At 32.5% G+C, this 13,598-nt stretch overlaps 1 protein-coding gene across 1 annotated transcript in view; it reads right to left on the reverse strand.

Annotated features, from left to right (window-relative positions):
- LOC108912586 (protein turtle) overlaps positions 1–13,598 on the reverse strand; it is a 188,892-nt gene that overhangs the window by 83,867 nt on the left and 91,427 nt on the right. Inside the window, exon 3 of the mRNA XM_018717849.2 lies at positions 1,367–1,404. The gene's annotated coding sequence lies outside the window, so the exon portion shown is untranslated. The remainder of the gene's footprint in view (positions 1–1,366; positions 1,405–13,598) is intronic.

The raw sequence follows: 13,598 nt of genomic DNA on the forward strand, positions 1-13,598 counted from the left end.
GGATCCACAAGGCATAAAATAGTACATATAAAAGTCAAATAAAATTATAGAATAAGAAATATTTTGAAACATAATTTAAAAATTTTTGTAAAGAAACTAGAATAGGTTGTATATTTGTAAAGGATAAAGTGAAGTGACGTGAAATGTAAAAGGAAAACGGCATTTAAAAAGCAAAGGCATATATGTGGAAAGGCCCTAACAAGGATGAAGAAAATCAAGAGAGTAAGAAAGAAAAAAATAAAATGATTATTGATTAGTTACCAGAAAAATTTGTCAAAGAAAGAGGTGTTGCCGAAATTAATTGATAAAACCAGATAAAGTAGAAGCAGTTATCGTGAGAGAGTGTATAAAAGAAGCAAATTGGGAAAAATCAAATATATAAAAGTAAAAAGTTTTGGAAAAGTGACTCAAGAAGAATCCAGGGAGAGCGGAATACCAGCAAGCAGGTTCCAGGAAGCCAGTAAGAGCGGAATAGCAGCAGCAGGTTCCAGGAATCCATAGAGAAAGCGGAATAGCAGCAGCAGGTTCCAGGAATCCAGAGAGAAAGCGGAATAGTGTTTGACATTCCTTATTTGAATTTTATTGCTATATAAAAAAATAATAATAAATTAATTTATTAATAACATCTTTTGTTTAGTGTGGTGAGTTGTGTGTGGTTTCATGCTGAGTAATACCTTCATTTGAACCTACTACTGAGAAGGGTCGAGAGCTAGACAGGGCAAAGTTAGACAACCAACATTACACCAAAACAGTTATACAAACAAATTTCAAGTCACTATAAAAAAACAAAATATTTTGGCGCTTACACAAACACGAATTCAGAATCATAACAATATGTATTTATGAAAGACTACATTAACTTAATATTGAAACTGAATAAAAATGTTTTTGGATAAAATCTGAAGATAATTTTAAACAGTTGATGTAAAAATGAAACAGTTTCCTTTTAATTTTCTATCTCGTTTTTATTTTCAAGGTACTGTAGTTTATATAAAAATCTCACCTCTTATTATCATCAAAGTTTAGAGTATGCGAGAAAATTTCATTCGTCGTTCAATTTTCCCACTTGTGCATTTTTAGATGAAATATAATAAAAATATCCGAACTTCTCACGCCTCCTTCTCAACTTTTCGACATTTTTCTGAAAAGTTAGTCAGTTCCAGGGGATCAGACCGGTGCGAGGTATTACTAGAAGTTTATCTTGGAAGTACGTGAGTTGGTTGAAGGAATAGAACATATCCGTAGATTTGGGCGACTTTGCTGTAATCCTTTTATTTAAGATTAAGACTTCCTGCGAGTAAATAAAGAATCGCTCAACCGCCACGCCCGAAACGTTACCGAAACAAATCCGGAGTAAATCACTTACCCAACACATTTGCTCCGGCTTAACTGCTCCACTTGCACCTGCAACAACACAATACTTTAAATATTCTCTCACAGCACTTTTCGGGGAATAATGATGTAAGGCTCCGTCAAAAAATGAGTGGAATACTTGAACAGAAAGGTATATTTCCAATTTAGTCATACAGTGAAATACATGCATTATTAAATTAATGAACATTTATTTCAAGTAAAATTATGCGTAATGAAAAAAATATATACTTATTAATAATTTTTAAATGTATATTATTGCATTTTTGAACTCGTCAAATTTAGAGCCTGCTTTGATAAAAAAATCCTATAGATCTAAATCATACCATTTCTACGTTATTTGATATTGTCCAAAAGTTTATAACATCCTTAAAATTGTTGGATATCTCCGAAACTGAACATGATCACAAGATGCCATTCTTTATTTAGATCAAATTACTTTAATACAGTTTCCTTACTTCCTTAAAAATTAAGGATTTTCAAACAACATTTTTTTATTTGCGCATGTTTCTTGCTTGCTAGACAATGCATCACTCTAGAAAGAAAATGGATTTCCATTTTCCACTGCACAGCTGAGAATTTGGGATCATTTTTTTGTCAAATCTGGGTGTTTTTTAAGTACGTAGCCAAACTTCAAGAGGTGATTCTTTGAGTCATTCTGAGACGAAAACTTCATATAAACATTGGTCCGCAGATGTTTCGTTTTCAAGGTACAGGGTATTCAACTTTTTTTAAAAAATCGTTTTTTCGTAAAAATCTTAATCTTTTAGCCAATTTTATTGAAATGCCTCCCGGGGCACCACTGGACTTAATAATTTTAATCTAGTTAGGTCTAAATTATCCCCATTCTAAAATAAATAACACTGCCAAATTTCAACAAAATCGGCCGAAGTATTAAGATCTTTACGAAAAAACGATGTTTTAAAAAAATTTGACACCCTATATCTTAAACCGAGGCGTTATCGGACCTATGTTTATATAAACTTTTCGTTTTATAATCACTCAAAGAATTACACCTTAAAGTTTGGCCGCCTACTTAAATAACACCCTATATTTCATATTTTTGTCTAATTAAGTTGATTCAAATTACTTTACCCTGTACTTTCTACTCTCTACTATATTTGAGGGTCAGTTCAAATGTCAATGTCTAATGATATATAACCCCTTGAATGTAATTGTTTATTCAAGAATATTCAATATTGTAGCCACATATAGAGAGAAAAATCAAGAATTTACTTAAAACAAAAATTTCAAAATAATTTCATGACCTGTAAAAAAATATTTTTTCTCTATGTACGTATCAGGCATGTACGTAATTTTTCTGACTTAAATGATACAATTAATACAGCAGTATGATACAAAATTTACTATTGTCATGTTTTATTTTAGTATTTTTTAAACTGTTTCATGATTTATTACACATTGGTTATGGTTTTAGATATTGATGCTATCGAATCAGGTTATATTTATGTATCAGAAGTCCATTTCAACGAAAGATGTACAAACGACAGACATGCCACAAAATGGTATCCGATTCTTGGCAAGGGGTTTCACCGAGAAACTTATCGATGGGGCTTGGATTAAAAAGGAATTTAGTGTAGTCTACCCTTTTCGACCTCCTTTTACCCACATCTAAACTCCTGTTAATATGAACAGAAACTTTCGATAAAATCCTTTCTTCAATGAACCAACTTGGCGCAATACCAAAGTAATAATTATTTATGCGTACTTGACTAAAGCGACATAATTATGAAAATAAGTTTTTGAAGGACAAAACTGGTAGTATTGCAGGAAACAACTACTTAGCCAAGTAACCTGAATAGTTTCCTGCAATATCCTGATCTTTTTAAAGTTTTTGGTGTTAAAAGCACACCCATTTTAGCTAAACAAATAATTCTGTTTTCTAAATCTACCTCTTGCTGTTCATTCAAAACTTGAATACATCCTAGTTTTCTTTAGGAAATAGCAAATGATTGCGACTGCGAAGGATTTTCCTTCTTTCGGCAATTGTAAAGCTCCATCATAATTTCAGAATTCCAGTTGACCTTTATATTGCCATACTTTTTTTGCTATTTTCTGAAATAAATAGTTACCTTTTGATAATTTACTGAATATATAAGTCAACGATCTTATTTATTTTTTCGCCTTTTTCACTGTAGTACACTTTCGTGATGACACGAATTTGAAGGCTTTCAATTGAGCCCAGTTGCACTGAATTGATTTGTAGACATTTTCAGTATCAACACTCTAGTGTATCACTGTCCTTTTAGGCTCTGCCTTGCCTAGTACTGGTTTGGTGTCTCCTATAAGTACCTGAAGATTTGGAAAATTTTGAGAGTTTGTAGACCTCCTGTGAGTAGGTATCTATGAATTTGAAGGCTTTTAGAAGCTTATTTTATTCCTTGGGATCTTTACTACAGAACTGCAGAATGTCTGGGTGACTGAAGTTCTAGAGTTGAGGGAGCAGCAGGGAGCAATGTTCTAGCAAAATGTTTTGAAATTTTTAACAAACATTCGATTTATAAAAACTTGGGAATTATTAAAATATATATTTTTTAAATAAATGAGTATTTGATTGGTAATTGAGTGTATATAATGCAATTAGAAATTTTGAGTCGACTACACCTGGTTCGTCTCCTCAAGGTACCAAGGTCGACGTTCGATCCCCTTCCTTGATGGGTCCGCAGAAATCCCGTAACAAAGTCCACTTTATGTTTGAACAATTGGCCTCTCTGGATTTTGCCCACCTTTGGACTGTAGTCGCCTAGAACGGATGATGTACTCGTAGGTGGTAACGTGGATCTGTATCGCAGTTTCCCTGATTTGTACAAATCATCATTTGAAATTGAAAAATATTAGACTTAATCTATTTCAGAGTATTTTAAATTACTTATTGCTTGAAATTATTAGCAGAATTTGTTAAATATATTGCTACAATCTTCACGACACATTATTGATAGTGAATAAATAAATTATATCATACATTTTCCTTTGTGGCATTCCCACTATATCGAGATCGCCGTATCCGCGTTATTTTTCCTGGAGGAACCCAATTCTTCAAAGCATACTGCAACAGTATTTATTCATAATATCACTTAGCGAAGAAAAACAAAAGAGCGGGCGAAGGCAGCGCAAGCTTGACTTTTGGGTTTCGAGCCTTTGATGGTAACAGCGCTCCTAATTTTCTTATTCCTATTGACATTCAAAACATTCAAAATTCAATTCATAAGTTTGCCTGCGCTTCACCGGGCTTTTTAGGAAGCCTTTCGGCTTCTCTTCTGTATCGACAAAGCAATCAACTCGGGCAACCGGCACCAGAGGCGGAGATTGGCGAAGGGAGAAAAAGAATTTACATAAGTGCTTTTCTCGAAACCAGAAATAACAGATCCAAACTTCAGCTATAGCTTTTCAATTTGCTTACATTAAGACGTTTCACAGGGCGTTCCACAAATTAATTCTATGATAAGGGTAATGGAGGGCGTAGAAACTAACACCAGGTTTAAAAACTACTCGATAAAGTAGAGAAAAGGGAATACAAAATTTAGAGGCATTCTGAAAGTGTCAACTTAACCTTGAAGTTGTATTTTTACTAAATAATAATTTATCTGTATCAAATTTCCTAGCATTTTAAAATCATATTTAATTATACAAAGTGTTTTTATTTATTTTAACGTTTTTAATTTATTGAAATGGTAATTACGGGCATTAGAATCAGAACAGTCTAAAGATATTTTCTCTGTCCCCTTCCAGGCACTGAGACGTATTAAGAGACAAGCTCAAATATACGGATTTACACGGGAAAATCTGTTTATGTCACCCGCCATTATATATCTGCGGATGCAAATAAGTCCCGCGATGCAATAATAAAATGATGAGCCAAAAATCCGGTTCCACGCCAGATGTTGCTCTAAAGGTGAAATGTAAGTAATAAAACCAAATATTTCCCGTCTGGTTTCTGTTTACGGTGATTTAGATAAAGGATACTGGGGTTTCGTCGCATTTTACTATTTTACGAAATATTCCACTGATTCAGTCATGCGAAAATGCATACTTCTAACGTCAGTATACAATGTTAATTATTACTAAAACAGAATAATTAAAAAACTAAAGTACTGTGCACGTACCATAAAATAATACTGCTGTGTACTAATTGCAAGTTGCATATACGATAAAATGTAATGTCCTTTATCTTTTCTCTTTTGTTGGCAATAGTAATGTTACCTACTCTTTCTTTCTTTCTACTCTTTCTATTCTCTTTCTATGCTTACAGTCTTGTTGTTATATTAAGTTGTCAATATGCAGGGTGTTCCACTTTTTTAACATGACACTATCAGTCCCAGGCCTGATAAAATGTGAGAGAAAAGTGGTTTTGCAAGGCCTTCTTGACGCTGTTACATAGCTACGTTTTCGTACTTTAGAGAAAACCTTATTTGTCTGGAAAACTGTTAAAGATAAGTATAGACAACCTTATATCAGTCGAATGGGCATTCAAATTTGCATTTACCCATGACAATTTATATGGGTCATTCTATTTGAAAAAAAAAAGATTTTTCAAAAACAACTGATTATCTCTAAAACGGTAAGTTTTGAACACCATGAACATTTAATAAACTCTGCCTAATATGCCTGTAAAGCTAAAACCATTTTCTTTAATGATTCCAGACAACTTTTATTAAAATAATTTTTTAAATAAAAAATAGACACACTGAATATAATCTTCTATCATGGGCCTTCCTTTGGGGAGAGAAAAAATCTCGTTATGGGAATCTGAATGGGATTGAAAAAGGGACACTTTAAATACAGTTATACATAATTTAACAAGTGAAAAGCATAATATGTATTTTTTGGAATACGTGTAATATGAGAAAAAAATTTAGAAGAAAAACTGTTTTAAATGACCATGGTTTTTTGGGTTTTTAGATCGTGGCCAGGTCACTGCCAGCTATAGACGCTAGCTTTAGCTACAAACCTTGCCTTGAACTATGCTCTTTGGAGGCAGCTTTATAAGACAAAATAACAACTACGAGCTCATTTAGGTACGTGTGAAGCTGTCTTTCCTGTCTGACTTGATTTTACTATGTATTTAAGACACTGGTCTTTCTAAATTTGGGATTTTGTTGCACAAAAACGTGTTATTACCTCATTGTTGTCTAATAAAAGAAAAACAAAACAGCATAAAATTTAGATTTCCTCGTTTAAACGATATAAATTTTAAATTAATATACTTAAAATGTGGTAACTTTAACAAAAAGAGGTGTTCTTTGTATAGAAAAACTGTTGAAATTGGAGTTTTAAGTAAGAAAAAAAATGACATCGTAAGGAAAATAGGACGAAATTTTCCCCGTTTTATCCCATCCTTAAATGATATTGGCTCGTAACTTAAAAACGTCTTACAAAATATAAAAAGTGAAATATATCTGTGTAATAAACTTATCATCATGTTTATCACTAGATACACTCTGTAGATTTTCTTTAATAACATCTGCACCGCCAGGCTAATTCTGCAACAATTTCAAAAGGGAAACGTCAATAAGAGGACCTTTATAGCGGTAAAACTAATATAAAACTCGACGACGTCCTTCTAAACCCAAAATTATGCCAGGCACAATAGCTAAACTGTTGTCTCTGGCTCAATCAAGTTAATTGGATTTATCCAATTAGGTATTATCTAATTATTAATCACGTGCCTAGATATATCGGGCTTTAGCCGGGAACGGTGACCGACAAAGCAAGGGCATCCAACATCGGTTTACTTAGGGTAATTGAGGAAATGTTTGTTTTGTTTTTTGGGGTTTGCTAGCGCACATCAGCTGGAAGCTCAACACAATTTGGTTTTCTAATTAATAGATACCACCACGTGACAGCTAAGCTGAAAAATATCGGTCTTAGAGATTGTTTTATAATTCATTTTCATATCTTCCAAGAAGAGATTTCTTTAAAGAGATCAATAAAACAAATCAATTTGTTACTCTTACTCGCAAAAGGGGTGACATTCATTTAAAAGCATTTTTTATTTTCAATATTAAACGTTATGTACCAAAATCCTTGATTAAACTGTAACGACAATTTCTACGTCACAAATTAACACAAAAAGTTCATATATATTTGTTTCCGATAAAGGTACAAGGTCTATCATTTATTTCAAAAACATTGCATTGTAGCAACATGCAGTAAGAAACCAATCTTGAAAAGTCTTTGATAATATATTATAATGGGCCTCAAATATGTCTACTTCCGAATGTGATAATCCTGTGTAAGAAGTAAACAATCGTCGACATTTTCAATGGAACATCATATTTTCAAGTGAAATGTTGAATTGTAGGAGCCTAAGAACAGATCCCTGTCAGACTCCAGATGTGGCTAAGTAATTGACAGACATACACCTTTTAAGCATTATATATTAAAGTCTATAGGACAAATACGATCTAGAGAGATTCTTAAAAGAGACTAAATGAAGTAAGTTCTGTTAGAAATATTTCATGGTCAAGTATATCAAATGCCTTCAAAGCTTTCAGTTTTATCGCTCTACATTTGAATATTTTAAGTTTTCTTTTGACAATATTCTTCTGGCAACTTATCTTTAACATGTAGTACCGTAGTGCAAAATATCGCCCATATAAGAACTTGTCATTTTACTTTCCTAATAAGAAAAAACCTACAAACACATGGAAAATCGAATTTACAACTAATAAGCTATAATAATAATGTGAATGTGGCACTAATATTTGCAGAAGATGTGCTGTCCCGTTTTACAATCAAACACATACCTAATCACAAGTGTGACAATTCCTCTAACTTTCCTGAAAATAATCTTATATCGTGTGACAGAGGTTTTTTAACCTGTCATGATTTTATATGCCAGACTTTAAAAAATATAGCCATTGGGTTCATATTTTCCTATACCTAACTGTAAAAGCTACAGAAACCCGAAGCCGAACGTTATAATTTTAAATACAAAATAAAATACAGCAACAGATGAATATGTAATGGAAATAACGTTGTAGATATTCAAAAGTTGTTGTTTTCCCTATCAATCGAAGAAAAACAGTTATTGGGTTAGATATTGTTGATCTTCTATAAACCCATGCGAATGGACTGAAATTTTACTCATACACTGTACTATAATTGTGGAGGTAATACTCAAAAATGTTATTGAAATTGATAAATTAATTAATGTTTTATTAATTCCTGGAATGGTTTGTTTTAAGGGCAAGCGTGAATATATTAAACAATCTAAACTAGTTCTAGCATTGGCGCATTCGCCAAATATTAGAATTTAATAGACCGATTGAAATAACACATTTGGAGGGAAAAAAAGAAAATTGTTACCTGGACTTTTATAAGTGGAAATGGTAAAGGGGCTTATAATAAACGAAAAAATAAATAAATAAATAAATGCGTGGGCAGGGGTGGAGGAGGATTGATTTGGGGGGTTGAAAAGTTGTGAAAAATTGTATCATTGGTATCTCTGGCGAAAGTTGACGTAAAACAAAAAAGTATCCAATATAAAAGTTGTAGATCATGCAAAAATCTACAACTTTTGTAGAGGTAACTTTTTAAGATAACCTCAAAATTTTCGAGAAAAATGCGAAAAACAAGTTTTTTTTCTTATTTTTCGATTTTTATTTCCATTTCCGCAAAAATAATTTAATTTTGACGAAACGGTGAAAGTATACCTTTCTATGTCTTAAATAACCACAAATTTTTTTAGATAAAAATATCAAGAGATTTCCGAGATATTCATTTTTCTCTGTCTGAAACACTTTCTTTTCAAAGAAATATTCCACTTAGCAAAATCATCGTACGTATCAGTTCTGCCGGTGATAATTTTTTTGTTTTGACATATACTTTTTGGCGAAATAAAAAAATCTGTAATCACAGTTCAAAAACATGCTCAAACATGCAAAATCAATAAAAAAATGACTTGCAACGATGAATTTTTCAGTAATTGTTGATAATTTGTTTAAATTAAAAGAAATTGAAAAACTGATTACACCATCCGATTCTACAAAAAAGAATACAAAAAAACTGTGTCTCATTTGAAAACGGATTTTAAAATAAATTGCAATTTGCTACTTTTTTGCTCGGTCCAATGGCGTCAACATTTTTGCAATCCGACGTTTCGTCTTTGAGGGGCCATCATCAGGTTAATTTTTTTAAATATGTCACTATATGTTTTATAACAAAATCTAAAGTCATTTTTAATTCTGAATTAGATATTACTATTGCAAAAAGGTTTTTAGCTTGATGTATGTTCATATATATAGATTATATTTCATCCATACCCATGTTTGTAGATAGACTAGTCCATAGTCTCACGTATAAATTCACACATGTATACACCATCTGCGTGTCAGGGTGTCAGTTGTTTGGAACCGCACCATTGGCATCTTGGTTGTCTTAAGATATACGAGGTTGACCAAATCGAGGCCAAGCTACAAAATATCATTACGAAAACAAATTTTCACACGTTTTTTGTCCTTAATCGACAAAAAAGAATTATTTTCATTTTATTCTTTTTAATCGACAACTTTTTTGCGAGGATTCCAACAAGCAACTTTTGTTTTTCTTACGCATGTCTATTTGATTTTCGTATATTTAAATTTATTATTGCTATTATTCACTTTCTCAGAAATTGCTTTGAAAACGAGACAGACAACTTCAAGCGAAATCTTGACAGTTCATTTAAATTTTCATTGATAATGCCACAATTTAAGTAACTAAAAATACAATATCCACATCCACATGAAAAAGAGCGAAATATGTTTTAAACTAGTTTATTAATTAATTGGAAGAATGTCTGATTTTGTTGTTGTGAAAATTGAAATTTGTTGTGAATTTTTTATGTCTAATTCTAATCCTAATTTGACCAACCTTATATCTCTGAGATCCCAATAGTGCGGTGCGGCTCAAAAAAGGGACACGAGATATCAAATTACATTCAAAAATTGAAAAAATAACAATCAGCGATATTTATGGACTGCACTGGTATTTACATAAGTTAAAAAACAGTTCGGAGCAGCTAAAATTCGAGTTTTTTACTGGAGCGCAGGTAAATATTGGAATTTTAAACCATTCGCACACATATGCATATAAATTCACATATCGGGATATTACAAAAAGGCAGTTAGAACGTAAGTTATTTCCACTGCTAGTACAAAATATGCGCACACATATCGGGCGGTAAATTCGCAAAAAACTGTTTCCGTTAATTAACAGAATTGGCATTCGTGTATAATGTGTATTGATGTTATGCTGTAAAACTGTAGGAGTGTCGTCCTTGCTGTTTCGGCCAGCGGATCGATACTGGCCCGGTAGAGAGGGTGCGGTTTGGGCCTCGCCCTCGCTGCGTTTCACCCTCCGCCACTATTCTTTGCCTTTACTTAACACAACAATTCCCGATTTCTAGTTTCAATCATACGCGGATGTATAGTAATTTATTTCCCGAGAACGATATTCGCCGAGTCATTCCGCTGTGGAAATAAATTAATGGGGAGGAAAACAGACCGAAAAAACAAGGTGCCGATAAACGTTGGGCCCTCGCAGTCCTCGCGCCACCCTCCTGGCAACATGTGGTGGGAGGCTGAGTACCTAAAATTGAGTGTGGAGTTAAATTTTAAGGGCCAGTCAAGTAAAAACTCGTTTCATGTATTGAATTACAACTTTAATTTTATTACGCCTAGTTTTTTATTCCCTTTCATATACAGTGTATGAAAAGCAATTTATGCACAGCACATTTAACGTCCTTCAGAGTTAAGATACTTTTAAAAACATAGTTTTGGTCTTCATTACAACGTTAATTTTTAAAGTTAAAGTTCTTAACCGCAAATTAAGAGCGAAATGTACTGGAAAACATTTACAGTACCGGATCAAACAGACTAATATACGCCACTGGTTTTTTAAATAATCTTAATTGTTTTTAAAATGTACAATTTGTGGCAATAAAGTATACTTTTAAAGTATTCATCGGTAGAAAACGCCATTACTTCGCATTAACACCCTGTATATATATCGCTCTTCTCTTCAAAAGAAAATTTTAAATTAGAGATTAACTCCGCTGATCGGTATTTAAATGATTATCATACATTTTAACCGGAAGAATTCAAAAACCCATAGAGGACGTAAATAGAATGGCTTTGCTATATAAAATTGTTTCTCATCGTTTTTGAGATACGGAGTGTTAAATTTTTCTAAAAAATTATATCTAAATGTGTTGTTTTAATTTAATTTTTATTAACCTCACGTTAAGGTATCTGTTTGTAAATGACCACCTCAGTTACTTTTCACATTTTGAATTTAAGAAAAATGTTTCCTCTAAAAATCGTATGGTTCTTTGGTGCCTTTAATATTTCATTTTTAAAACAAATAATTGAATATCACACAAGTTACGTTTTTTAAATTACAATTTAAATTAAATACTCATTTTTCAAAATATGTATTTCCTAAATACAACAGTATAAATACATATGCCATTACGTTTGCTTCAGCCGTTTTTCTTTCCAATTAATTTCAATATCATGGATATACCAATCCGCAACTACATCTTTCTCCGGACATTATTATTGAATTTAAATTAAATACAAATCAATCGAACTAATTGAAAAAACAATTAAATACAAATATATTAAAAAAGTATTCGTCCTGTATAAAGCGACCTGCTTCAAACCTAAAAAAAAACCTAATAAAAGTTGTATTTAGTAATTTTAGCCAGATATTTTAAAACGTAGAACAGTAAAAATTGTGCTATTGAATATAACGCCATGTTTTATTTTTTTAATCAAGACCTACCGTAATTTTTTTGATGAGCTTTTTTTATATCTAATATCTGGATATTCACCAAATTTCATAAAAACTTTCGCTCGTAATGTTTTTGTTTTCCAATTCAAGTAATCACTAGAGATCGGAAATGTTAGGGCTGCTGCAATGTGGCACAGAGTTGGCTATATGCCTAGTTTTCTTTTATGCAATTTTATTCAATCAAAAAGTGGCACAATCATTGCCTTCTTTACATTATAAGAATATACCGGGTGTAAGAAGTTTGACTGCCATTACTTCAGCATGAGAGAGAGTAATCATCAATGAAAATGGCCGGTCATCATTTACTGAAGTCACAGGCACATATCTAAAATAGTCGAATTTTTTAATAGTCACTATTTTTACTAATGGTGATGAAGAATCAACTATTTCACATTCTAGTAAGCCCCCTATATGCGTCATTGTACAATAATGTGTACATGTCTGCCTCTGATGTGCAGCATCGCATCGATCAATTTATTCGATACGTATCTAGCGGCACCTTAATGCCTGTCGTATCGGCCTAGCGTGCCTGTAAACAATCCAGGTTTTTTGCTATGCATTTCATTGTCGTTTGTGCGTGTGTGAGTTTGACGCTTTGCTTGGTCGAGTGTACGGCACATGTTTTTATGGCAGTCAGTAGCATTGTGTACCGTGAGCACACTGCTCGACCATAGATTTAACCTATTTCTGCTACTACAACGCTCATTGTCGCATAATAACGTATAGATTACTACTGTTATTTGATTGTCGCCAGAAAGTTTCCGGTCATTTTATCCATGATTTTATACGAGTATGCATTTTTATTATTTTGAACACTCTCCAAAACGAAGAGTTTCCGGACACACATTTATAGGAACTTTCTTTTATTAATTTGTGATGTAAGATCTTCTATGAAATTTTATTAAAGCATTTTAGTTACAACCTACATACATAGTTCTAGAATTTGTAGTAGAAAATCAGCTCGAATATTGTTAAATGTGGAATATATTGGACGGATGAGTAGTGAAATTAATAATCACCGTATTCAACTTGATTTTTAATATTGAAATTCTTCGAGATATTTGAAGATAATAAGCTGAAGATTTAATATATTAAAGATGCAGTTCATTCCAGTGGAGCCGCTTCTCTATTCCAGTGTATTGAAATTGAAGCTTTCAGAAGGTCTAGTAATTTTAATAATGGACAGAGCTGCTGACGCCGCCTTATTCAATTTTGTTATTAAACTTGGGCAGTCTCTCATTTGCTTACTGGATATCACAATATTTGCTGTAGCTTTAGTAAATAGATTCCAGAAATCTTAAATCAACACAGTTATTTTGAGTACCTACGAATTTTCCTTATTTTCTTCACTGTAGTAATTTCATTTCACCGCCAAACATTCTTTTATCTATTTCATAAAACAGATACCGTAGTCTCATCACATTTAACAT

This window comes from Anoplophora glabripennis, unplaced genomic scaffold, assembly GCF_000390285.2.
Source record: "Anoplophora glabripennis isolate ALB-LARVAE unplaced genomic scaffold, Agla_2.0 scaffold296, whole genome shotgun sequence".
NCBI lineage: Eukaryota > Metazoa > Arthropoda > Insecta > Coleoptera > Cerambycidae > Anoplophora > Anoplophora glabripennis.